General features: G+C 45.8%; 1 pseudogene across 1 annotated transcript; it reads left to right on the top strand.

Moving 5' to 3' along the window:
* Positions 1-913: 913 nt before the first annotated feature.
* LOC140915177 (cytochrome P450 2H2-like) lies at positions 914-24,041 on the top strand (annotated as a pseudogene). Its single transcript, XR_013636115.1, has 10 exons — positions 914-959; positions 2,505-2,681; positions 4,405-4,552; positions 11,436-11,599; positions 16,804-16,964; positions 17,871-18,048; positions 18,417-18,558; positions 19,718-19,890; positions 23,098-23,239; positions 23,836-24,041. The product of XR_013636115.1 is annotated as a cytochrome P450 2H2-like (transcript).
* The last annotated feature ends 2,131 nt before the right edge of the window (positions 24,042-26,172 follow it).

Genomic DNA, 26,172 nt, shown 5'->3' with positions numbered 1-26,172 from the left:
CGGTGATCCACCAGCACTTGCATAACCATAGAAAAGTAGCCCTTTCTGTTGATGTACTCTGTGGCAAGGTGTCTGGGGCCAAAATAGGGATATGCATGCCATCTATTGCTCCACTGCAGTTCAGGAACCCAATAGCTGCAAAGCCATCCCCTATGTCCTGCACATTGCTGAGAGTCACAGTCCTGCGTAGCAGGAGACGATTAATGGCCGTGCACTCTTGCATGACAACGGCCCCCACAGTGAATTTCCCCACTCCAAAATGACTTCCCACTGACTGGTAGCAGTTCAGTGTTGCAAGTTTCCACTCTCTTCTCCACTGTCTATGGCTTTCAGTTTGTTGTCCCCATGTTGGATTGCTGGGACGAGCTCGGCACACAGATCCAGGAATAAGAAAAGGAGTACTTGTGGCATCTTAGAGACTAACCAATTTATCTGAGCATGAGCTTTCGTGAGCTACAGCTCACTTCATCGGATGAAGTGAGCTGTAGCTCACGAAAGCTCATGCTCAGATAAATTGGTTAGTCTCTAAGGTGCCACAAGTCCTCCTTTTCTTTTTGCAAAGACAGACTAACACGGCTGTTACTCTAGATCCAGGAATGTGGCCTTGTGCATCTGAAAGTTCTGCCGCCACTGCTTGTCATCCCAAACCTGCACTGCCATGCAATCCCACCAGCCAGCGTTCATCGCTTGGGCCCAGAAGTGGTGTGCCACCATCTGCAGCTGCTCCATGAACACCAACAATCACCGTGAATTAATTCTCCCTATGTCTCACCGCAAACTGCCTCCCAGAAAATCATCATCTTCCCCGCAGTACTTCACGCGGCTCTGCAAATACCGGAGCATTATGAGTCCTGTGCTTGCAACACTCATGACACTCGTGTAGAACTGTGCAGGCTCCGTGCTTCTGTCAGAGATGGCGAACAGCAACCAGTCCCACACAGGTTTGTGGGAAAGCGAAAGTAGGCATGAAAATCATAGGGATAGAGATGATATTATGGGATGGAGCACACAGCATTATGGGATGTTGTCGCCTTGAGCCCCGTCACCTGTATAGGACTTGTTTATGCCCCGCCATGCATTGCCAAAACTACCCAAACAACAGTGCGCTGAACAGTGGTGGGTTGCTTAGTGGGAGATCTACCCATAGCTCATCACCCCATGCATTGGCACAAGCACTCTTGGCTGGTACGTGCGGAGCTGACACAGGGAGCCAAGTACGCACACACACAATCAACGTACTAACTCCGGCAGCTGTACACCAATGTAACGCGCATTGGCAAAACTTTGTAGTGTAGACATGGCCACAGTCTACACAAGGCAGTGCTAATGTGAGGCATACTGGCTCTCTCAAGGTGGACACACGCACTGTTTTGCTTTGAGGGGCTTGCATGCCCCCCCCCCTCCATTCATTTCATATCACAATCACAGCTCTGGCCAGCTGCTCCAGCTAACCCTTCCACCATTCCATACAGTTAGCCCCAACCTCAGTGACTGCAGCTGGAGCGAATATAGATGATTCCCAGCCCCAGGGAGGCAGTTATGATTTTGTGGGTGATACCTTAACTCTAAATTACCTGGTTTTCACAAGTTTGCATTTAAAATACACTTCAGTGTCAGGTTTTTGAGAAGTTTGAGTTTCGCTGAACTCAGTGTGCTAGAAGGACACAATTGTTCACTGGTTCTTTTCCCCACTATCCAGCCCATACAGGTTCACAGACCGGCTCTTGAGCTGAAGAAAGTATGTCATTTATTTGCTGCTTCAGTGAGTGATCAGTCCATGAAATAGGGCATAACATAGGGTTAAATGCAAGTGCATCCCCATTTTCAGGTGTTTGCTTTACATACATTTTACAAAGCTATTCTTTTATATTGGGTAATCATCTTTCTGCCTAACACTATGATTAGTTTGCTAACTCGGTTGTTTTCCTGATCAAACTTCTGATGCGGGTGGCCACATGATGAAGTTGCTAGCTCAGCTTTTCACCTGGCTGTTCTCTTTAATTGCCAGACAAGTTGGCATCTTTTGATATGTTCTGACATCTAAAATATACATTCTAAATATTACATATCCTACAACAGTATACTTTGGGACAACCTTAACTATGTGTTAACCAAGTTTTTTGACAGTATAAGTATGTAATATTTCAGCTAACAGCATGCCTCCATGCAATATTTATCAAAACTAGAGAAGTCCATGGAAGTCTGGACAGCTTTAGAGAGATTCACTTTATGATTAACTTTTGTCCTCTTTGGACAAATACCTGGGGAACAAAGACTTGACGTGCAAACACACATGCTATACAAATAAAGTTTCAAAGGAGATAATTCCTATTTTGATATTAGGTATCTTTTGCTGGACAGTGACTAATCTAGTTTACCAAGAGAAATTGAGATCGGCTATTGCTTGCATGCTCTGTTTCACTGTACAATATATAAAGTGTGGATTCTGAAATACCAGTCAACTCCCTGCTAGAACCCAGAATAATTGCTACACTCTATAATAGAGCCTCTGGGAGAAACAACTATTTTCCTGGCAATGTGCATCTCTTGCCTTCTTTTCCTTTCAGCATGGAAAAAAGATGTCTGGAAGTGGGAAGCTGCCGCCTGGCCCTGTTGCTTTTCCCATCATAGGAAACGCGCTGCAGCTGAATACAAAGAACTTGCCCCGATCAGTCCATGAGGTAAAAATGCTTGTTTCTCATCCATTGTTTGGTTGTAGGTGGAGGTTAAGTAGAGCCTAGCTCAAGCAGAACTCTGTGAAATGTCTGGCGTTTACACAGTGGCAATCCCATGTCACTTAGCTCCTCAAAGTTCAGTCTTAATTTTTTTTCCCACAAAAACAATCAATCTTGAATGATAGATATAAACTGTTCATGTTAACATATGCCTTTTAATATAGGTGTCTTAGTCACAGGTAATCCAGAATATACCTCCCCAGCTTCACTACAATCTGTATAGACAATCACACTGTTGGGGGAGTGGTCTAGTAGTGGGTTCTGTCGAGAAACAGCAGTCAGACCTGGTTTTTATTCCTACCCCTGCAACAGACTCCAGCTCCATCTACACTTGGAGCTAGGGGTCTGATTCCCAGCTCACATGGATGGACTTATCCACATGGATAAGTTAGTCACATTAGTCACATGGATGGACTAGCCATCAAGCTAGTGTGCTAAAAATAGTAATAGCTGTGGAAGCATGGGCTAGCCACCCGAAGCATAAATCTACTTCTACCTCTTGGGTATGTATGCGGGGCAGCTAGCCCGTGCCACTCGCAGTGCTACTATGGCTAGGCTACTGTTCTTAGTGAGCTAGCTCAATGAGAGCTGGCATGAGTAGGTCTGCTCGAGTTGGGAATCAAACCCCTGGCCCCAAGTGCAGATGTAGCCCATGTGTGCATCCAAGTAAGTCACCTAAGCGCTCTCTGCCTCAATTTCCCCATCTGTAAAATTGTTGTTATAATATTTGCCTGCTTCACAGGGGACGGTAAGGTGTCAGCTGCAGGTCAGCTTTGAAAAAATAGCCTCGTTCTGCTCCATGCTATTGTTTCACTATAATTATAATCTCAAATACCATCGTCTCACGTGCGAAAGGCAATCCACAGCCTGGGATCTGACGGCCACGTTGATTTCTTTCCTTCTCGCTCACCATCGCAAATAATAAAAGTTAAACAGGAGAAACTCTGCCCCCAGTTACATCTGTTCAACCTCATTCTCATTGAATCCTACCCTAAAGAGTTACAGATATGGGATGATTTAGTTGGGGATTGGTCCTGCTTTGAGCAGGGAGTTGGACTAGATGACCTCCTGAGATCCCTTCCAACCCTGATATTCCATGATTCTATGATATGTAACTCCTTTGTGGTTGATTTGCACAGGTGTAAGGGATTGGAAATTAGGCAGTAAGTCTATTGATAATGTAAAAGGGGAACCAGAATCTCTCTCTCTCTCTCTGGTTTTGCAGGGCTGACAGGAATAAGGAAAAACTGTCTTGTCATTATAAAGTCAGCCGATGTTACTATGAATAAATGGAGGCAGGAGTTCTGTGGCATTAGAAGTGTCATTTGTACACAATCATTTTTCAGAGTAGAACTGAATTGTCATTAGTTAAATAATGCAAATTGCTAGAGCTCACAAAAGAAAGGACCCGCAACTACCAGCAGTATGAGATAATTATCTAACACAGATAGAATGACCCTTCTTTCACACTCACTCTATCTCTCTAGGAAAAACACAGTGTTAACAGAACATCAAGATTAGAAATTGAAGCAAAAGTCAGGCAATTCCCAAGTCAGAATAGTAAACTCTGACTAGTATTATCTTAGCCGCATATGAGCTCTTACATTCTTATTTTTAATTAAGTGGATTTATGTTAAAACGTGCTGGCTTTGTGTGTTAACTTTGACAGCTCAGTGCAAAGTAAGGCCCGATTTTCACGATATATTTGGGCTCAGAGCGGGTTGTGGTGCTCTATGGACATGAGGTTGTGAGGGAAGCATTCGTTGATCAAGGGGATGAGTTCAGTGAAAGAGGACGTATGCCAGTATTTGAAAAAGGTAAATTTCCAGTAACTTCAGCATATAGAGCCGATGTTCGCTGTATGTGGAGAACACCACTGAGGAGACAAAAGGGGAAGCAGCTGGAGTTTGATTTAGAACAGTAGCAAAGATTGGTTCCCTTCCCTGTTACTCTGCTAGCTCCCTGACATGAATGGGTCATAACATCTCATTAAAGGTGAGTGAGAGGCAGTAACTAGGCCATTGCACAAAAGAAGGGCCAGAATACAGCCAGGAGACCAGAGCTGGACAGGCCAAGAGGGTCAGAACAAATCATGAATTCCTATCCCCTTCTTTCCCTGCTTAGTGGTGTAACAAGGCCCCAGAGGGTCCTGGTCCAAGAATAGATTCGGATGCCCTTTTTCCAATAACTGGCCATAGCACCCAACTTCCCTCACTGCCCACTTAACATCCCAGCCTACAACTCACCTCATCACCCCCAAAATCCCCTATTTCCCCCCACATCCCTCACATCTCACCCCACTTGCCCTTAATCCCTTACCCTGCAGCTCACGGACGCTCCCCACTCACCCTATAGCACCTCAACAACTGGCCCTCCAGCCCTTCACCTACTGCCCCGAAACCTTCCTGGCCACTCACCGGTGCCCCCGCAGTTCAGCGTTCCACTGCCATCCGAGGCTAGGGCTGCTCCTCCCAATCCTGGCTGCCCAGGGGTGCCCATCTCCCACCCCACACTCACGTGGCCTGAATCCAACTGGAGTGATGAGTGGGGTTGAGACTTGGTGCACAGGGTTGCAGCACCACTCAGGTTTGGGCTGGCTACTCCTTTGTCATGACAAAGGGCAGCCAGTCCAAACCTGAGTGCCCAGTCGCAGTGCCACTCAGAGCTGGCCCGGCTGCTCCTCCATCCGACCCCATGCTCCAGGTGCCATGCTGGAGCACTGCTCCATCCGGTTGGGCCCCCATATACTCCTGGGCCCTGGTGACTGCACCACTTGCGCCGTTGTAGCTGTGCCGCTGCCTGTCCTCACTAGACTAGGTACATCCCAGGAGCGGTGGAGGATTGTTTTTATTATTGTTTCACTTTGTTGCCTGATCTTTAGATTATGTATTCACTATATAGATTACTTAAGAATTCCCAGTTATCACTTTGAGGGTTGCCAGGTTCTTCCCCCCAAGATCAGGCCCAGAATTATTAAAATTATTATACAGTTGGGAACCCTGATGTGCACAGTTGCAACACTCACACTCTAGGAACTCTTTTATATTTACAAATATAGTTTATTAATACAGTTAGTACTGTCACAAACACCCCAGCTCAGTAAGGTAGATAGAGATACTACAGAATGTACATCTGCACACCCCTATACTCACACCATCCCCTGCAGAATAATCTGAAATGTTAGCCATCATCTTCCTCATCACCTCCCTCATCATCACCAGTGGCCATCATTCTGGCACCTCCTAAGGACTACATCTCTCTCTCCTACTGCTCCTAGGCTGGGATGCCACTTTTATAATGTGTTATGCTAATGCCGCTATGTTTGACGTATATTCAGTAGGGGATTTCTCCCCTTTTCCTAATTTGTATTTCCTCACCTTACTAATGTTGGAGTGTCTTTTTCGTATAGGTTGGTTTATCAGTGATCTCAACTTATTATCCTATACTTCCATTCGTTACCACGGCCTCTTGTGATTAGGTATCACATTTATTATTTTTGTCCTAACTGGTTATTTCGGTTCTTTCCAAGTTCCAAGTTGTGGTGTACCTGTTTACGTTTAAAAGGGTCTGAATTTAGGAAAGCCCCTATGCCAATCTGCTTTAACACATCCTCTAAGTTAAAGGTCACAGCCATACATGGAGCTTATGCTTTAGCTCATCACAGTCTATCAAGGTGAAAGGTCCCAAACGTCTGTATGCTAACTTTGCCTTAGCTCAACATACAGGATGTGGCCTGCAGGTCCCTTGTGTTACAGCCAAAGTATACTCTAATATAGACCTATAAATCTATTATAATAAAACAAATAATCAAACCCATAAGAAAATAAGAAAAGATATATAGGCAGGCAAGCAAGCAGGCTAGCCTAAGATGTATCTCGTGTACCTGTTATGTAAGTCAGTTCATTACCAGGACACTTCTGTGGTTGAAATATTTACCTGAGGTCAGAGCTTCCCTTTAAACTCTATTTTCAGCTCCCCAAATACTTGGGGTTTTCTGTTGTGCCCTTTATCTGTCCAAAGTTTATCCGTTCAAAGTTCATAGGCCTCAAGCCTTATGTTAACTTGCTGAAGCTAATGTCTTACAGGATCTAGGCCTGTAGATTTCTAGCATTACTGCTGAATAGAATGCGAAGCAGAATATAATGCAAAGCAGTAAATATAATAAAGGCAAGCTAGCCCACTGGGCTACAGTAGCAGTGAATATAAGAAAGGCAACCTAACCCACTGGGCTACAACGTGGGGCTCTCAGTTTTTTGAGATTCTTTGGCAGTGAGGGAGTAATAACTAAGGGAACACCAAGATGTCCTCTTTCGGAAAGTGGTTTGTTTCATTCGTGCATTACAGTTACAATGCCTGAGAAAAAACCTGCTCGTGTAGTTACTTTATTACACATTAAAAACTATGTTAAAAGAAAGCAGGCCGCAAAGTCAAGTCCTTGAATGTAAGGAAATGCAAAATTAAGGTGACCTGTGTGACTTTAAATCTGATGTCTTGTGGCAGAATTATTAACTTCCTCATGGGCTTTTTTTTATGGAGTTAATCACTGTAGCACATGAGAGATTCACAAATATTTATTAATGTATCTTCACGACACCCCTGGGAGATGAGGGGGTATTATCATCCCCATTTTACAGCTCGGGAACTGAGGCAGAGAGATTAAAGTTAAAAAAATGTCCACTCATTTTGGGTGTCCCATTTTGAGATGCCCAGGACTGGTCTGTTTAAAGGGGGGAGGGATAGCTTAGTGGTTTGAGCATTGGCCTGCTAAACCCAGGGTTGTGAGCTCAATCCTTGAGGGGGTCATTAAGGGAGCTGGGGCAAAAATTGGGGATTGGTCCTGCTTCAAGCAGGAGATTGGACCAGATGACCTCTTGAGGTCCCTTCCAACCCTAGCCTTCTATGACCTGATTTTTTCAGAGGGGTCAGCTTTATGGATGTCCAAAGCACAGCTCCCATTGACTTGAGTAGCTGTGGGGGTGCTCAGCACTCCAGGGGCTCAAGCTGGTCACCCGGAAAATGAGGAACACACGGATAGTGACTACCTGAAAAAAATTTGGTTGAAGAGACCTGTCTAGTAGCATTACATAGGAATGCGGTGGCAGGTAGAAGGGTAGTATCCAGTTCTCTGGGGCAGCATTCTACTGCATGTTCATGAGACCATCCTTTCTCTTCCTGCAGTTCTCTTCCTCATTCATGGCACTTCTCCCAGCTTCCGCAACAAATAAGGCACAGACACCAGACTCCTCCACTATGGTACCCCGATTCATTGACAAATCAGGTTCATCCTCTGCTCTGCAATGAGACAGGGCACCCTGTAGAAAAAATAATGTGTGTCTCATAGATTTCATGACTGCATCATAAAGGCACAGGATAGGGTTGTCCCCACAATCTTAATTCTGGCATTTCCTAACTTTTGAGTGCTTGACTTTGCAATGTTAATGTTGCTTTAAAGTAGTTTTTTGTGTGTAATTTCCTAGCATTTTCAAAAAGCAAAAATTCCATCATCTGGCCTCATATTGACTCCCGCATGGTTCATCAACAAGGTTGGAATCTTTAGCTGCCTGGTACAGACCTCTGCCCCTTGAACTAATGGAGGAACTGATAGCAATAGTGTTTTCTGTATGGAACAGTGGTAGATGGAGATGAGATATAGACTTTGCCAGTAGGTTTCACAGATATTTGTTGACAGTAGACAAGCGGTGAGTCTCAGGAATGTCAGGTTCCATTCCAGTCTCTAAGGGGAGTGTTTTCTAGTAGTTACAGACCCTTCTGCCTGTTCCCCCCAAGCTTGACTACTTTTGCCCTGTCCTCTCCAATCTATATCCCTGTCCCCAGTCCTTTCTTGTCCCACCCCTACCTCCTCTTCCCAGTCCCATTCTCCTTGCCTTCCTTATTCATATTTCTCATCCCAGCCCCAGTCTCCTTGCCCAGTTTCTCCCCTCTGGGCTCCCTGTCCAAGGCCCAGGCTCCCCACTGCCCTCATTCTAACTCGTCTCATTCTCCCTACCCCCAGAGCCCATCTTCTTGTCTAGTCAGTCCCAATTTCCCACTCTGGCTTCTCGTCATTCCCATCCCATCCAGTTTCCTTCTCCTAGTCTCCCCCTTCACCGGCTCTTGTCCCAGTTTCTTTGCCAAGCCAGTCCCAGTTCTCCCCCTGCACCCTCGCTCCTTGTCAGATAGGTTGCCCATCTTCCCTTTTCCCCCTTGCACTGATTCACGGTCCCAGTCTCCTTGCATAGCACCCACTCATGCCCCCGTTCCTCATCTGATCTGAGTGAGTTCTCCTTCCATCCCTGCCAACTGGGTCCCAATACCCCCTGTTTCCCAGCTCCCTGTCCCAGTCTTCTGACCCATTCAGACCCAGACTCCTCTCCCTCCCCCAGCTCTTAGTCCCAGTCTCCTTGACCCCCCCACTCCCAGCTGCAATTAGAGGGACAGTCTGGCTTTCCCCTCTAGTCCTGGAATAGAGCATGCTCAGTTGCTCTGTGAACATGGTACATGCATAGAATGCTCAACACTAGGAGCTGAGAGGACAGAATGTTCTGTTATTTTAGCCACTAATCCAGGGGTGGGCAAACTTTTTGGCCCGAGGGCCACATCTGGGTGGGGAAATTGTATGCAGGGCCATGAATGTAGGGCAGGGACAGGGGGTTGGGGTGCAGGAAGGGGTGCGGAGTGCAGGAGGGGACTCAAGGTAGAGGGTAAGGGTGCTCAGGGCAGGGGGTTGTGGTGAGGGGTGCAGGAAGGGTTCAGGGTGCGGGCTCCGGCAGTCTCCCTGCCTGCCCTGGCCCTGTGCCGCTCCCGGAAGTGGTCAACATGTCCAGCAGTGGCTCCTGGGGTGGGGTGGGGTGGGGCAGGCAGCTCTGCCACGTGTTGCCCTTGCCTACGGGTACCACCCCTGAAGCTCCAATTGGCCATGGTTCCCCATTCCCGGCCAATGGGAGCTGCAGGAGGCAGTGCCTGCAGATGAGGGCAGCGCACGGAGCCCTCTGCCACACCCTCTCCCAGGGGCCGCAGGGACATGGTGCCGGCTGCTTCCAGGATCGGTGAGGGGCTAGGGCAGGCAGGGACTCTGCCTTAGCCCTGCAGTGACATGGGGCTGGCAGTCCTGTGGACCGGACTGAAAGCCTTGACAGGCCAGATCCAGCCTGCGGGCCCTAGTTTGCCCTCCCCTGCACTAAATCCTAAGGTCTCTACTGAGTATGTGCAAACCTTAATGTTTTTTTAAATAGTTTTTGGTGTGTAATTCCCTAGGTTTTTAAAATAGCAAACTGAAAAAACAAAAATTCCATCATGTGGCATCATATTGACACCTACATGGGTCACCAGCAGGGCTGGAACCTTTAGATTCACTGCACAGACCTCTGCCACTTGAGCTAATGGAGTAACCGATAACAGTAGTAGGTTGTCATCTTTATATGTGGACCAGCACTAGGAGCTGAGTGGTGCTGGTGTATGTCCAGTGATGATAGTATCTTTGGAGACTTTAGCCACTAAACTCTAAGTCTCTACTGACAATGTGTGAAATGCGATTTGTCAAGGGCTTATAACTTAGTGACATTTGGGTAGATTTTCATGGGGATGGCAAAGTCACACATTGACGCAAAGGCCAGCCCCTAGCCAAATTTCAAATCCCACCTCTGACAAATGGGAGTGCTAGAGTTTCTCAAAAAAAAGGTCCCAGCATTTTTTAACATAGGCAGAACAACATATTTTCCCCTAACCTTGTTCGTGGAAATGGCTGAAGACTTCGGCTGAAATATTCAAAAAACGTTCAACCTGAGACACAGAGAGAAAAATTTTAGCCCAAATCGTTAAAATTTGGCAAACTAATGTGTTTCCCAGTTTACTTCATATTTTTAGTTTGTACCGATACACATACATTGCTCTAATTACTGTGACTGGAAGAAATGTCATTACTGTGATGGGCCACGCTCTGTTAGAGAACAAACTACAGGTATTGGACATGTTAATTGTGACAGGGTATTGGCTAAGAAACTCTGAGCCAGGCCTCTGTCATACCCACTCCAATCAAGAAAGGGGAATTGGAACTGGCTGAGTAAGCCCAGGCCTGAGTGGTAAATGGGGAACAGCTGCCGGCCTCATTAGCTAGGGGCTACATAAAGGCTGGCAGGAAGGAAGCCAAGGGGAGAAGGAAAGGGAGGAGCCAGAGAATAGAGGGAGTAGGAGCTCATTGCTGCTGGCTGCAAGACTGAAGCTGTTTGTAGCTACAAGGTGGTGGGAAAATAACCTGTAAATAAAGAGCACCCGTGATTACACCAATGCAGAGGTCTCTGGCTGGTTTGTCTGCAGAGCAGGAGCAGAAGCTAGAGGGGCCCAGCTGCACCTCATGACAGTAATGAATTGAATTATTTTTCTTCCTCATAACTGCTCTGAAACTGCAATGAGTTTAATATGTAGAATATTGTGGTTAATAAACATATCAAGCAGATAAAATAGGAAGTGATGACTGTGTAACAGTCTCCCAAGCAGAACACAGATACAAATAAAATTTGAGTTCAAGGTCATAAACTCAAAAGTTTATGAACAGGATTGTATGACAGCGTTGACTGCTATAGCAGGGGACTGGACTCAGTGACCCGGAAGGTCCCTTCCAATCTTATGTTCCTCTGAAACTTTGAATAAACAATGTTTGGATGGGTTTGAAAGTCTGGCCCCTCCCTCCTTTCTTTCCCATTCTCTTCCCTTTTTCAGGTATTCCTTTCAACAATGGGGTGCCGTGGAAGTGGCTACGCCAATTTACCCTCACCACCTTGAAGAATTTTGGGATGGGGAATAAGAGCACTGAAGAGCGAATCCTGGAGGAAGCCCATTTCCTGGTGGAAAGGCTCAAAACACTCACGGTGAGGATCAACTTTATGTCTGTTGGAAATTAGAATTAAAGAGTCAGTTAAAGTCTTTCTGTTTTTCATGATATTAACTGTTTGGTTCAAACCTTTTCTAACTAAAGCCTTTAGCTGCACAATACAAAAGTATGTGGCCAAAGATCTAAAGATGACCTTTTCTGGCTGTTGTTCCCCATGTTTTCTACCCACTGATCTATGGCTAGTGAGCAAATGGGAAAATGTTTGTCTAGAGTTTTCAGAAGCTAAGACAGTGAACCAGGTTAGAGTGGATCCATTTATCTTCAGTCTGCTGTGTTAATGAGACACCCAGGCCTAGAGTTTGCTTATTCTCATTTTCATCTCTGCTACACGTCTGATACAAATTTGGCACCTACATTCTATAATGATGGGCTCCCACAGGAGTGATTGGGAACCACTGTGTAAATGGACAGTGCTTTATAAGTGACCCACTAATTATTACTATTTATATTCCAGTAGTGAGTACAGATCCCAAGATTGGGGCTTTATTGTGTGTATGCTATACTAACAGATAGGAAGGACTGTTCTGTACTGCAAGCAGCATACATTTGAAATAGACATGAAAAATAAAAAGTGGAGGAAGGAAGTGTAATGGATCTGCTAAGCAGGGGACTATATGGATGCCATCCTGGCAGACATACAGGAAACCTCTTGCCCGGTGTATTTTCATGACATCATCACTGGGAGGTCATTTGAGAAGCACCCGCAGAAGTTGGGAGCTGTGCTGGAGAGGCTACGCCAAGCCAACTTAAATGTGAATTCAGCAAAATGCAATTTTTTTCTGTGACAAAGTAAATTACCTGGGGCATATGATCTCAAGGGATGTTGGTGGTGAATCCACCCAGTCCTGGTCAGTGCCAAGTCCTCTCACTGAGGAGCAGCATTTCATTGGCCTGGTTTCATACTACTGGAGAGTCATTATTTGTTTTGCCACAATTGCACAGCCACTGCTCAAGTTGGCAGAGATGAGGTGGATGTTTGAGTGGACTAGTCCTGCCAAGAAACCTTTCTAGAACAAAAGTGGAGGGTCATGTCTGTAACAATATGGGCCTACTGAGATCCCCAGCTACCATCCATTCTAGACACAGATGGCAATGAAGTTGGTATTGGTGCTGTCTTGACTCAACCATAGGGAGACAAGGAAAGAGTAATTGCAAACATCAGCAGGATGCTGAACAAAGCAGAGCAGACCTACTCCATGGCTAATGCAGAGCTGCTGACAGTGGTGACCTTCACAAAATATGTTTGCCACTTCCTGCTGTGGAAAGAATTCCTGTGAAGAACAGATCATGGTTCCCTCCGGGGGCTTTATAATTTCCATGGTTCCCAAGGACAATTGTGCTGGTGGCTGGAACAGCTGGCTCAGTTCCAGTACCAGATGAGGCACTGTCCAGGGTAACAGTACATGAATGCTGATGCTCTGTCCAGGATACTGAGCCTGGACAGTGCTTGCAAGGAGGGCGGTTATGAGAGGTGGGTGCCACCCTGAGATAAGAACAAAAGCAGGCTCACACCCAACAAACCAAGCAAAGGGGGCCGCCTGCGAGAGGAGGGTGCTGCCCTGAAAAAAGATTGTGATCGCAGGCATATTAGCCAGAGAAAAGGGGGCACTCATGAGAGGCGGGTGCTGACCCCCTTTCAGGGACATTTGGGGATGGAGAAGCTTAGCCAAATGGTTTGAAGTTGATGCTACTGGCCTGGATGGTGCAGGTCACTTAGGGACCATGGATGTCTTGTTATACCTGTGGGGCTCATAAGACCGATCATCCTACACCCAGAGCACCTATGACAGACCAGCCACGCTCTGGAAATGGTAGCTATGGTTATTCTGGGAGAGTCAGTCAGTATGCCTTTGTGAGAGCAGGCTACTTCTCTGAGTGGGCAGAGGCTCATCCACTGCCTGATCCACTAACCTCACTCCTTGCATACTGACCAATGGCGGAAATTTTGAATCGTGCTTAGCCTGAGGGGTGCGTGACCTCCTTGAGATAAATAAGACCTGTACTACACCTTACCACCCACGGACAGATGGGCTGTTGGTGTCAGGAATCAGGGGCTAAAGCAGAGTCAGTCTCTGGGCAACCTAGCGAGGGCAGCTGGCCTGTGCTAGGCTGCCTGATTAGCTACACCACCTCCCCAGTGGGAAGAGTCAGCGGCCTAGCTCTCAAGCCCCTCTGCAGCAACACGTTGGTGGCTGCTCAAAGCATTTGCCCACGGTTGTGATAGCTCCTGCCTTGCCTCATTCCACGTAACCTGGCTCCCGACCTCTGGGTTGGACCCTGGACTCCTAGTCTCCTAATCCTGGCTACTAACTCCTGCTCTGAGCAGTAGGCATGACGAGCCACACCCAGGTCTCTGCCAGGTGGAGCATCTGAACTGTACGTTTGCAGCTCTGTTGTAGATGCCAGTCAACAGAACTGGGACAGGTTTCTTTCTCTGGGTCATGATGACTTACAGGACGAAGGTGCAGTTGTCCCTGGGCTACACACCATATAATGTGATGTTTGGGCATGTGGCCACCCTCCTAGCAGAATTGCTGGATGGGGTAGCCATGACAGATGAGTATACTAACCCCACAGAGTACCTAGCACTTGACAGGCATCCTCAGCACTGCTGTCCAAGCAATAAAGCCTCATCAGGGCCACCTAGAGACAGAAGGAGCCCTAAGATTTAAAGGGGACTGCTCAGATATACCAGGAGGGTGAACGGGTTTGGGTCCACAGAAGGAAAAGGAGTTTGAGTGCTAAGTTGCAGCAAAAGTACAGGGGCTCATACAGGGTGGTCAGCCAGGCATCAAAGGTATTTTGGATACAATCCATTGTCTTTAGTGGAAACAGTTTTGTGCTACATTACAACAGGCTAAAACCTACTTGGGTCCTTACTGAAATGAAGATATGATCAACTTGCCACAGCAGAGCCGAAGCAATGATTGAGAAAGCCACAGTCAGCTGAGAGGTTGACTCCCAGAGCACTGGAGAGGACCAGGCCAGGGCGAACACTAGCATGTGTCTCATTGATTGGCGGCAAACCATCATATGGCATAGCCAGGTGTGGCTTTATCAGAAGGAACTGAAATGAACAACAAAGAGAATCACCAACAGTGGGAGGTGAACCTGTAACAGTACCAGGGAGGGAATTCTGTAGTCTGGGCTGAGGCGAGCCAATGAGTGAGCAAAACAAAAAGGATCCAGTGATACAGGAGAATCTGAGGCCACAGGAAGAGCACCGAGCACCCTGCTGGCACCAAGACTGCCACATGGACTAGCACTATGTGCCGCCAGGACCCCTGAACCCCTTCCCACATCCTCCCCACCCTCCTGCACCCCAAACCCCTCATTCCCAGAGCCTGCACCCCCAGCTGGAGTCCTCACTCCCCTCCCACACCCCTGCCCCAGCCCAGTGAAAATGAGTAAGGGTAGGGAAGAATGAGCGACAGAAGGAGAGGGTTGGAGCCAGCAGGGGTGGGGCCTTGGGACAGGGATGTTCGGTTTTGTGTGATTAGAAAGTCAACAACCCTAGTCAATGGGGGAGTAGCAGCAGCTGGGCAGGGAGCCAGTGCAGAGGAGCCCAATGAGAGATACTAACGGAGCCTGGCCTGGAAACCTGAAAGCTCCTATTGGCTTGAACAGAGACTGCGCTGGAGAGGGTGTGCCAGGCACGAGCCCTGAAGGACCCAGACTCCTGCCTGGACTGCCCCAGGGCCAAACAACAACCTCTAGGCCTCACTGGGAACTGTAACTGTTTAAACCTCTGTAACTAGGGTATCTGCACCCTTTGCTGCCAGCCCTGACTCCATTCCCTTTTCCTGAGCCGTGGGTCTGAGTGGCTGTTGGGCCCCCACCAGGGCTAGCACCTACAAGGCCTAGCTGCTGAAGGCCTAAAGCACTTGCCTCTGAATCATAGTATGACTGGTGCACTATTGGTACCTTGGGGCTTTGGTGTACTCCAGCTCTGAGGAACCCAAATAATTACAGGATTGTTTCCCTTATTTAAGAAATGGAAAGCTGAGACACAGAGAGATGAAGTGACTTGCTCGAGGTCACACCTGGGATGTCTGCAGCAGAGCTGGGAATTGTTCCCAGATTTCCTGAGACCCAGGCCACTGCCTTAACCACAGACCATCCTGCCTCTTTGCAATATTTAATGCAACACTAAGGGCTAAACTGAAGTTGGCTCTGCCCATCTGGTGAATTGTGAGTGGGAGAAGAGAATGCACTGAGCCCCTTCCCCACCCCTGGTATCACATTAGTGCTGCTACTTGGGCACCTGAACCAAGGGCAGCTGTTGCTGTTGGGAATGAGTCAAAGAGAATCGACGGATGAGGGACACGAGTAGGGGTCTGGTGCATGAAGAAAATGCTGCTTCTGGATGTTCCCCATGAGCACTGTGGCCTCAAGTCAGAGGGGTGATCTCTTGCCCATAATTCCCAGGAATGTTGTGCTGGTCCCTCTGATGCTGCAGCCCCAGGTTAGCTGTCAGTTACCAGCCCCGTGTGTTCCTTGTGCTTTTGAGGAAGGAAGAACCTGAAATGGAAGCTAAGATGTCACTGGTGAGCCAGTGGGAAATTCAGCCTCCCCAGCTGTGTTAGCTGAGCTGTGGGGCCTGCTTAGTGGACACTGAGGGCAGAAAGCAGCCCCATCCCCTCTGCTCTTGTGCTGGGAGCCTTTATTCCTTCCCTAGCACAGCAATCGTGCGTTTACGCTGCACGGCCTGGGCTGGCAGTGCCAAGGGGAGATTGCTGCGCTCTGGGAGTTAGTGATGATGCTACAACAACACAAGCAATGGCTCAGGCAGAGCCCTCTGAGCAGGATCCTGTTGTGAACAGTTTGGGATCCTTTCTGTGAAATGGGTCCCAAGACAGACAGGCATGTGTCACCCAGAGAGGCACTGATGGCCCCTGGTCAGACCAGAGTGTGCCCAGCAGAGAGCAGCAGAGCAGACAGAGTGAAAACTGATTGCCAAGAAAAAAAAGTGGCACGTGTTTAATTTAGCATGTGAGAGGTAAGAGGGGGGATTGGGGCAGCCCTAACCCACCCTCCTCAGGGAATATTGCTGTCAGCCCCACTTTGACTCTTGCCATGTGGTTGGAGATCCACAATGTCCTCGTGCTGCCACTGACTCTGATGCTGAGGGTGAAGACACTGAATTAAAACTGGCTCTTTTTGAGTTTTGTTTTGTTCCAGGGCGGCCCTTTGACCCCACCCTCTTCCTCACCCACGCCGTCTCCAACATCATCTGCGCCATCGTCTTTGGGGACCGGTTTGACTACGAAGATAAGAAGTTTGTGACTTTAAGAAATCTCATAGAGGAAAGTAACAAGCTCCAGCGCTCCCGCTGGACAGTGGTATGTTCAGGGGTTTATTCCATTCTTCTCCTTTGTACTGGGGGAGAGGACAGAGATTTTTCTTTAACTATTAATTTTCCATAAAAAAGTGTTATTTCAGATTCCCATAATAGTCTCCTTCTTGCTAGGCTGTAGCTACTACCAAACCCAGCCTCAAACTTGTTTCTAAGTATAGTTTAAATTCCCACACAAAACACATCATTAGCTCAGAATTAAATTTGCTTAAGGATATACACTATCAACATTATCGGTAAAAATCAAGGAAGTTGCCAGTTAAAATATTAACATCCACACCAATCACATGTCACATGCCTTATCACATAAGCAGCATGATAGTGAATGTGATTATATTCCTCACCTCCAAAATAAACTCCTTTTCACTTCCAGCTCACAGTCACTCACCTCCATGCCCCCTTCCAGAAAACCTCACTAAATGTACCAAATGAAGGGCCAAACTGTCTGCTGGCATAACTCATTTGAAATCAATGGAGTTACATTGGCAGAGAATGTGGGTCTCTGAAATTCAACCTCAGCACAACTAAAGTAAATTTCCCTTTGAAAATCTATAATGTGCTACCACTCGCTAATAAAAATAAAAGGGTGAAGATAGTGCACTTCAGTGTGATTTTTCAAGAACAGGATGTGTCTATTGTGGATGGTTTTATTTTGAAAATAATGGAGAGTCTTTTAGCTAATGTAACTGAATGTCACTGCACTTTTTGTGTGGAATATATATGCATTGGGTAATGTGGGTTGGTAAAGTTTTCAAAGTTCTTTAGAATCCATTTAGAAAATAAGGTGTCACAGAAGAGTCTGCTGCTGTAGTTAAGTCATTTGAGTAAATACTATGAAGGAAGCTTCTCTGCCCAGGAAAACCAAGATGTATTTTTCTTTCAATCTTTACAGCTGTACAATTTTTTCCCCAACTCTCATGGATTACATTCCTGGGCCTCACCAGAGAATCTTTAAACACTTTGAGGAGTTGAGAAAGTTTGTTCTGGAAAGAGTGGAGATGCACAGAGTCTCTCTGGAGCCCAGTGGCACTCAAGACTTCATCAATGCTTTCCTCATCAAAATAAAACAGGTAGGTGATAGCTGCAGCCCTTCCCCTTTACTGTGGAGTGGGTTATACATATCAGTGCTATTTATTTGTTAAGGAACAACAGAGTACGTGGCTTTTCAGAAGCCCCTAAAGGGTGACAAGGAAATTATAATATAAAGGGGGAAGCCCTACTCACCTCATTTAAAACCAACTTAGTGAACAGAAATGGCCCAAAACACTGCAATAATGCTGCTGTAATCTCCAGTACTATGGCCCATTTCTGTACGATTTGTATAACGATGCCAGGTGGGTCACATTTTGGGTAGAAAATGAGACTTCTTTAGCTTGTAACAATAGATCCAATGCTTTTACAATCAATTATCAGCCATCTGTACCAAACTTTTTTGCAGGAGCAACAGAACAGCCAGTCAGAATTTACCACTGAGAGCTTGTTAAGAAGAACATTAAGCTTATTCTTTGCTGGAACAGGGACAACCAGTGCCATCCTGAAACATGGACTCCTGCTTCTTATGAAATACCCAGAAATAGAAGGTAACACACACACAATGTTAAGTCTTGGTGAGATGTGAGGAGTGCATGGCTCTATAGATCAGTAAATGGAAGCAGAGCCTCCCCCCTTAAATCACCAGATCACATCTGGCCTGGGTTGGCAGTGACCTGTGTGACTGTGAGTTCATGTGAAGTGAGTTGAAGATGTGTTGGGGGACTTTCTTACTCCAGTTCCCTGCAGGCAGAAGTTCTCATCCAAAAAAGCACCAGTACAATAGACATTATTTGTCCCCATGCCAATGCCAATATGGGGACAAGTAATCTGAGGAGAGGATCCAAAGCTGACTGGGCTGTTGTGATTGAATTCCTCTCTCAAATCCAGATCAGTGTTCAGGTTCTCTGATAAGGGAAGCGTATCTGCATGTCTACGCTACAATTAAACATCTGTGGCTGGCCCGAGTCCACTGTGTCTGGCTCACAGGGCTTGGGCTACGGTGCTGTTTAACTGTAGTGTAGATGTTTTGGCTTGGGCTGGAGCCCAGGCTCTGGGACCCTCCCTCTTCCTGAGTCAGCAAACATGGCCAGCCGTGGGTGTTTAACTGCAGTGTTAGTAAAAGAAAAGCCTGCACTGCCACGGACCAGGCTGTGCCTGTTCTGTGGGTAACAGATGCTTTCACATTCCAGGGCTGTCAAACAGGCCCCTTCCCCTTGAATGAAGGCAAAGTTGTTTTGTCTTTGGATTTAATGGACTTGTAGAGGACAGGATTATGTAAGGCCTTAAATCAAAGCTCTGCCAGTGCTAAAAAACCAGCTGTATCCAGTGCTAATTCCCACCTCGTGGGCTTCCAACTTCAGATTAGCAAATGGCCTTGACGGGGGGGGGGGGGGGGGGGGGAGATGCTTTGGGACTCTCTTGCTTAATAGATATTTAGATGCACTGGTGATAACTTTACATTGTGCTCTAGTTAGTAACAGAACCAGGTATGAACAATATCACTGCCCTGTAATTATATTATTGGCCCTTTGTCATAGCTGTGAAGTACAGTAGTTTCTGTAACACAAAATTTGACCTTTTTTTTAATATTCCCAATGTCCATCTGCTGAGACTTGTGTTCTGCGGGCAGAGCAACAGACTGTTGGGCAAATCTATGCAAATCCTGTTCTTTAGTCTTGGTGTTAAACCTCATTAATTTCATGACAGAGAAGGTTCATGTAGAGATTGACTGTGTGATCGGCCGAAGCCGGAGACCCTGCATGGCATATCGAAGCCAGATGCCCTATACAGATGCTGTGGTCCATGAGATCCAAAGATTCATCTCTCTCACCCCTCTTGGTGCCCCACATGCTGTGACTAGACAATACATTATCCCTAAGGTCAGTTCTCGGTGTTTCTGTGAAAGGGCCAGTTCTTCCTCCTTTTTCTCTCTTTAATTTTGAGTTGTTCACAATGGAAATAGTTTGGCCAGTTTTTGTGTGGTAGGAATTTTAAATAATTGCCAGGAATGTACCAATTATATTGAAACTTTCCAAGCCTCTGTATGCAGCTGAAAAGACTTTGGTAGTCTGCAGGTTAGGGTTTCCATCCAAAAGAGGGTTTGAGAGCCTAGTTGTGTAGCAGTAAGATATGGAATAGAGAATAACTTTAGCAATGATGTGCAGCTAAGATATTGGTACCACACCAACGCGTGCAATCATTCCCCTCTTTTTTGAGGGGAAAGGGGAGTGTTTCTGGGGAAACTTCTTGACACTGTTCGTTCAGATGAAAACAAAATGGCACACACAAATGAGCAATGAATGAATAAGTTTAAAAAGGATCAGAGCTCCCCACACCTTTGCCCATTACTGGAATTGAATGCAAACCGGTACAGATAAATACACGCCACAAAACAAACCACTCTTCAAAGCTGAGGTTTCTGTAAAATTGAGTCAGGCTCTTATTGTTAGTCAGATGATCCTAGTTTACTGAACTCAGTTCAGGCAGCAAGCGCCCACCCCTTACTGCCCAAAAAAAAAAAAAAAAAAATACACACACCCGGAAAAAGTATTCATTTAGCTTCTGAAAATATTTGCAATTTGTCAGCAAGTTGGAAAAATCTGGTCTACTTCAGAAATCTTGGTGTGGGTTTTATCCCCCTTCTTTAAAGCTTTAGCCCAATGGATAGGGCACTTTCCCTGGATGTGGGAGACCTAGATTTGCACCCCCACTCTGGAGCAAGGATTTGAACTCAGATTTCCCCAGTAAGTATCCTAAGCACCAAGCTACAGACTATGCTGGGGAGAGTCCTCAATATCTCTCGCTGAAGCTATTCTGTTTTGTATCAATACTTTAAATATTCAGTGAAGCAGGAACTCAAGTGCAGGTCTTCCCCTTACCAGCTGAGTGCCCTAATCACCAGCATTTAGGTTATTCTGTTCTCAAGCCCTCCTGGTGAAGCTGTTCCTATTTTCATTAGGCCAAAAACCTGGGAGGTAAGAAATGTGGATTGAAATTTTCCCTCTGCTTGACTCTGACGAGGGATTTGAATCCACATCTCCTGCCACCAGGGTGAGTGCCTTTCTCACCAGGCTATAGAGTCATTCTCGCTGGCTCAGTGGATATTTAAATGTTAATAAAAAGTGGAACAGCTTCATAAGGAGAGATTGAAAGGAGCCTATCCTGCAATATCTGAGAGCTTGGAGGTTAGAATCCCCATTTTAGATGGGGGTGGTGGTGGGGGGAGGAGGGGGGAGATCTGAGTTAAAGTTGCTGCTCCAAATTGGGGATTCAAACATGAGTCTCTCACATCCCAAGTACCTTAGCCTCTGGCCTAAAAGTTATAGGGAGACACACACCCCTACTCATATGTGTTTTCTGAAGCAAATAAAGAAAAGAAAAGGAGGACTTGTGGCACCTTAGAGACTAACCAATTTATTTGAACATAAGCTTTCGTGAGCTACAGCTCACTTCATCAGATGCATACTGTGGAAAGTGTAGAAGATCTTTTTATACACACAAAGCATGAAAAAATACCTCCCCCCACCCCACTCTCCTGCTGGTAATAGCTTATCTAAAGTGATCATTCTACAATCTATCCTGAAGGATGACCCAACACTCTCACAAATCTTGGGAGACAGGCCAGTCCTTGCCTACAGACAGCCCCCCAACCTGAAGCAAATACTCACCAGCAACCACATACCACACAACAGAACCACTAACCCAGGAACCTATCCTTGCAACAAAGCCTGTTGCCAACTGTGCCCACATAGCTATTCAGGGGACATCATCACAGGGCCTAATAACATCAGCCACACTATCAGAGGCTCGTTCACCTGCACATCCACCAATGTGATATATGCCATCATGTGCCAGCAATGCCCCTCCGCCATGTACATTGGTCAAACTGGACAGTCTCTACGTAAAAGAATTTTAACATTCATAAACCAGTCGGAGAACACTTCAATCTCTCTGGTCACGCGATTACAGACATGAAAGTTGCGATATTACAACAGAAAAACTTCAAAACCAGACTCCAGCGAGAGACTGTTGAATTGGAATTAATTTGCAAATTGGATACATTAACTTAGGCTTGAATAGAGCCTGGGAGTGGCTAAGACATTATGCAAGGTAACCTATTTCCCCTTGTTTATTCCTACCTCCTCCCCCCCAGACATTCTTGTTAAACCCTGGATTTGTGCTGGAAATGGCCCAACTTGATCATCATACACATTGTAAGGAGAGTGATCACTTTAGATAAGCTACTACCAGCAGGAGAGTGGGGTGGGGGGGAGGTATTTTTTCATGCTTTGTGTGTATAAAAAGATCTTCTACACTTTCCACAGTATGCATCCAATGAAGTGAGCTGTAGCTCACGAAAGCTTATGCTCAAATAAATTGGTTAGTCTCTAAGGTGCCACAAGTACTCCTTTTCTTTTCGCGAATACAGGCTAACATGGCTGTTACTCTGAAACCTGAAGCGAATAACTTTTTCCCAGCCAAAACTAATTGGGCTAAATTTGCAAATAGTTTCAGATCAGCTGAAACTGCATTTCTGGTGTATAAACTGTATTTGTCTGATCAATTTTACCCAGTTCTAATTTCCACCAAACTCTGAACCTGTTGAGGAGTTAAAATGACCAGAACTCACTATACTCAGGGACGGAGTTGCTGACTGTGAGTTGCACTGTAAAATTGCATGGGGCTTTTAGCTTCATTACAAATTACAGGGAAACTGTCGGTGTGATGAATACAGTATCTTGACAAGGAAACTTCAAATGCTTCAGAGCACGAGTTCAGAGGTGCAAGTGAAACTTCTGGATCTTAGCCAAACTCCCCAAACTTGTTGATGTTGAATTCAGGATGGTAATCAAATAGGAGCAACCCCTCTGAAGAGATTTCAGGATTTCCCTGTGGACTTCAGTGGGATTAGCTCTTCTCATGGAATTTTAATATTTCTTCTTCTGGTTGAAAACGTGAAGTTCAGGAGCTGCAAGGAAATAAAGAAAAACCAATATGGGGCCCACTGTCCAGCTCTGAACTTTGAAGGTTTCTCTGCTTTGGACAGTGTCCACTTTAACTCTGTTTATCTGTGTTTGCTAATTTAGGGCACCATGATATTCCCTGCCCTGAAATCAGTCCTATATGACAGCAAGGCATTTCCAAAGCCAGAGCAATTTAACCCTGGGCATTTCTTGGATGAAAATGGTGCCTTCAAGAAGAGTGACTTCTTCATGCCTTTTTCTATAGGTAAAGGTATCCATGTTTGTTTCAGCTCCCAGACTGTCTTCTAGTTTTGCCTTGACGACTCTGCTGGCTCACACTGTTTGCAGAGTGTTTTCAGGTGGTCCATGAAGCTCTCACGCTGGTATAACATCTATCAGCCTTTAAGCCGTGTTACTTCCCGCTAGCTGTCTGAAGTGACTTTTCGGACGCACTACACATACTCCTTTCTTGCTCTGCTTGGCAACTTCATGCTTTTCTGGTGGGTGTCTGGTGTCAATGAATTCATGATGAATTATTCCTTCAGCCACCTACTCATGATCCTGCCTGCCCCTCCTTACTTGTTACTCAATAACCACATTACTCCCCCCTTAACACCTATTAGCTAACTTGGGAAGTGCATAATCTTTCCAACCCTCTCCCCAAACTGGATTTAAAAAGATTGCTTAATATATGGAACTCAGACCTTAAAACAATCTTTGAATGGCTTCTTAAGCCCCAAATGCTTTCCTACCATCCTGAACTTGAAGTGACTTCCATTATCCTCCATGTATAGAAACAGCCTGTAAAATGCTGGAAAGAAAGATCTCCAGCATCTCTTCAATATTCCTTTTTCATTGCAGGGAAACAGAGTTGCGTGGGAGAGGGTCTGGCTCGGACGAAGCTATTTTTGCTACTGACAACGATTTTGCAGAACTTTATCTTGAAGCCTCTCATTGACCCCAAGGATATTGATATAACTCCAGTGAACTTCACCTCCAATACCCCAGTGTCTTACCAGTTCATTGTTATTCCTCTGTAAATACCTTGAAAAATGATTAATTGGATTGTCTGTGATCTTGAACTCCTTAATACAGTGACAGAAATGAACTAATTGCCATGAAATGCACAAATTAGTCAACTTTTTAAGTAACTAGGATTTAACAAAATTAAGTGTTATACCATAAAATAACTATATAATTGACTCTAATGGCATGTACAAATCCTGTAGTGTACTCAAATGGTCTCAGGTGAGAATCTATTCTCAACATAAGCTGGGTATGTTTTTAGTTCATTTGTGGTTTAGTTGACAACTATGAAAGCGTCTTTGACAGCTGTAAAGGCTGCTGTATTCACAAGGAGCTAGTGACAATGTCCAGCATTTTGCATCTGTTCAGCCAATGATAGTGAATTGTGATGATGACGTCCTGCTTGGGTGTGGAGAGTTTCTGTGGCAGGGGACTGAACTGGCATTCCCACTCTCTGCTTTACCCAGGCAGGTTCAGATTCAAATTCAGTAGGATTAATCTTTTACTCTTCATAAAGATTCTTTCTATATTTTTTGTAACTCACCTCTGGAGTCTTAAATCTATAAAATAAGATTCCAGGAATGTCACTGTGTGTCACTCTGAAACCTAAAATGTCTGCTGAGTCAGTGGGAAGGGAGGGAAGTGACTACAAGCATGGTTGAGTTCCTTTTGTTCAGAATATCAAACCCGTTTGAATAATCATTAGGTTTTGTGGTTTGTTACCATCCAGTTTTTAAGTTCAGTCATTTTGAATTTATGAATTACTCCCGTGGGTATAGTAAGGCATGTATTTAGGCCCTGCCAAGAGTCTTAAACCATTGTGATATCCAGGGAAACTCAACCAGTCACCACCTTTATTCTATAGCTAACTTGTGTGCAACACATTCATTGATTGTATGAGGAAGACTGCACAGAGGGTAGATTACTTGGGCCAGCTGCCACACCTGTAGGCTGAGCTGCCCCCTGCGCAAATCCACACAGCTCTCCCAGCACAACACAACCACACACAAATCAACACGGCAACACAGCTAGCATACACAATAACCCCAAACATCACATCCAAGCCGAGAATGTCTGTAGAGTCACTGTGAAGTGAAGGAAACAGCTACAAGCATGGCTGAGAGCTCTTCATGTTTAGAGTATCTCTACTTTCAGTCATCAGCCTGTTACAGTGCACTTTTTAAGTTCTCAGCCATTTTTGGCTTTTTTTGCAAGCAAGATTAGGAATTATACCTGTGCAACAGCACAGGCTTTCAGCTACTCGTATTTATTTAATGTCACTATTTAACCCAGTTTTACAACATGTAGAAGTATGCAGTTGGAAGATACCAGTAAGATTAAAAGAGAAGGTCTATAAAACTGGTTCGTCGACTTTTACCATACAGCGCTGAGTGTTGGGCAACAAAGAAGAAATATGAGCAAATGATCCATTCCCCAGAAATGTCAATGTTGAGCTCGACGAGTGGTCTAAGTGATAAAGACTACCCGAGGAATGTGTATGTTAGAGACATGCTCAAAGTAACATCCATGAATGAAAAAATGAGGGCGTGCAGGCTCAGATGGGTTGGGTCCTGACAACTATGTGGGTAAGAAAGTCCAAGAGATCAAGATTGAAGGGAAAAGACAGAAAGCTGACCCAAGAAGTAGTCATGGGATGTCATAAAAGGAGGCATGTTAGCATGTGGTGTGATAGAGGGATATGGCACTGAACAGAACACTTTGGAGGGAGATGACTCACAAAGGGGACCCCTTCTGACAGGATTAATGCAAGGAAAAAACCCACTTACATTACACGCAGAGGGTATGGGAAGATGGAAAGGTGGATGATGAGTGTGATCCGTTACCCTGCGTTTAGAGACCCTTACACCAAGGGGCCTTGTACATACATCACCCTTAGGAGATAGGTTAGAACCTCCCTTCCAATTAGCTTCTCTGTCCTCTCCCATCATCCTCCTTCCCCAACTGTCAGCTTCATGCCCTCTACCCTGTCCCTGAAGGAACATTCCCTACACCTTTGTTCATCAAGTGCCCCCTCTTTCCGCATTCCAATCTCTTTTTGTTGCTCCTCCCTTTGAGGAATCCCTTATCTTTGCTTTTCCTCATCAGCATCCCCCACCCCTGCACAGCTGCCAGGATTTATGCAGCATCATGCGTGGCGCAGATTTCTCTCAC

The sequence above is a fragment of the Lepidochelys kempii genome, chromosome 7, assembly GCF_965140285.1.
Source record: "Lepidochelys kempii isolate rLepKem1 chromosome 7, rLepKem1.hap1, whole genome shotgun sequence".
Lineage (NCBI taxonomy): Eukaryota > Metazoa > Chordata > Testudines > Cheloniidae > Lepidochelys > Lepidochelys kempii.
The sequence above is the reverse complement of the archived record's forward strand: the minus strand, read 5'-3'. Positions and strand labels throughout refer to the sequence as shown.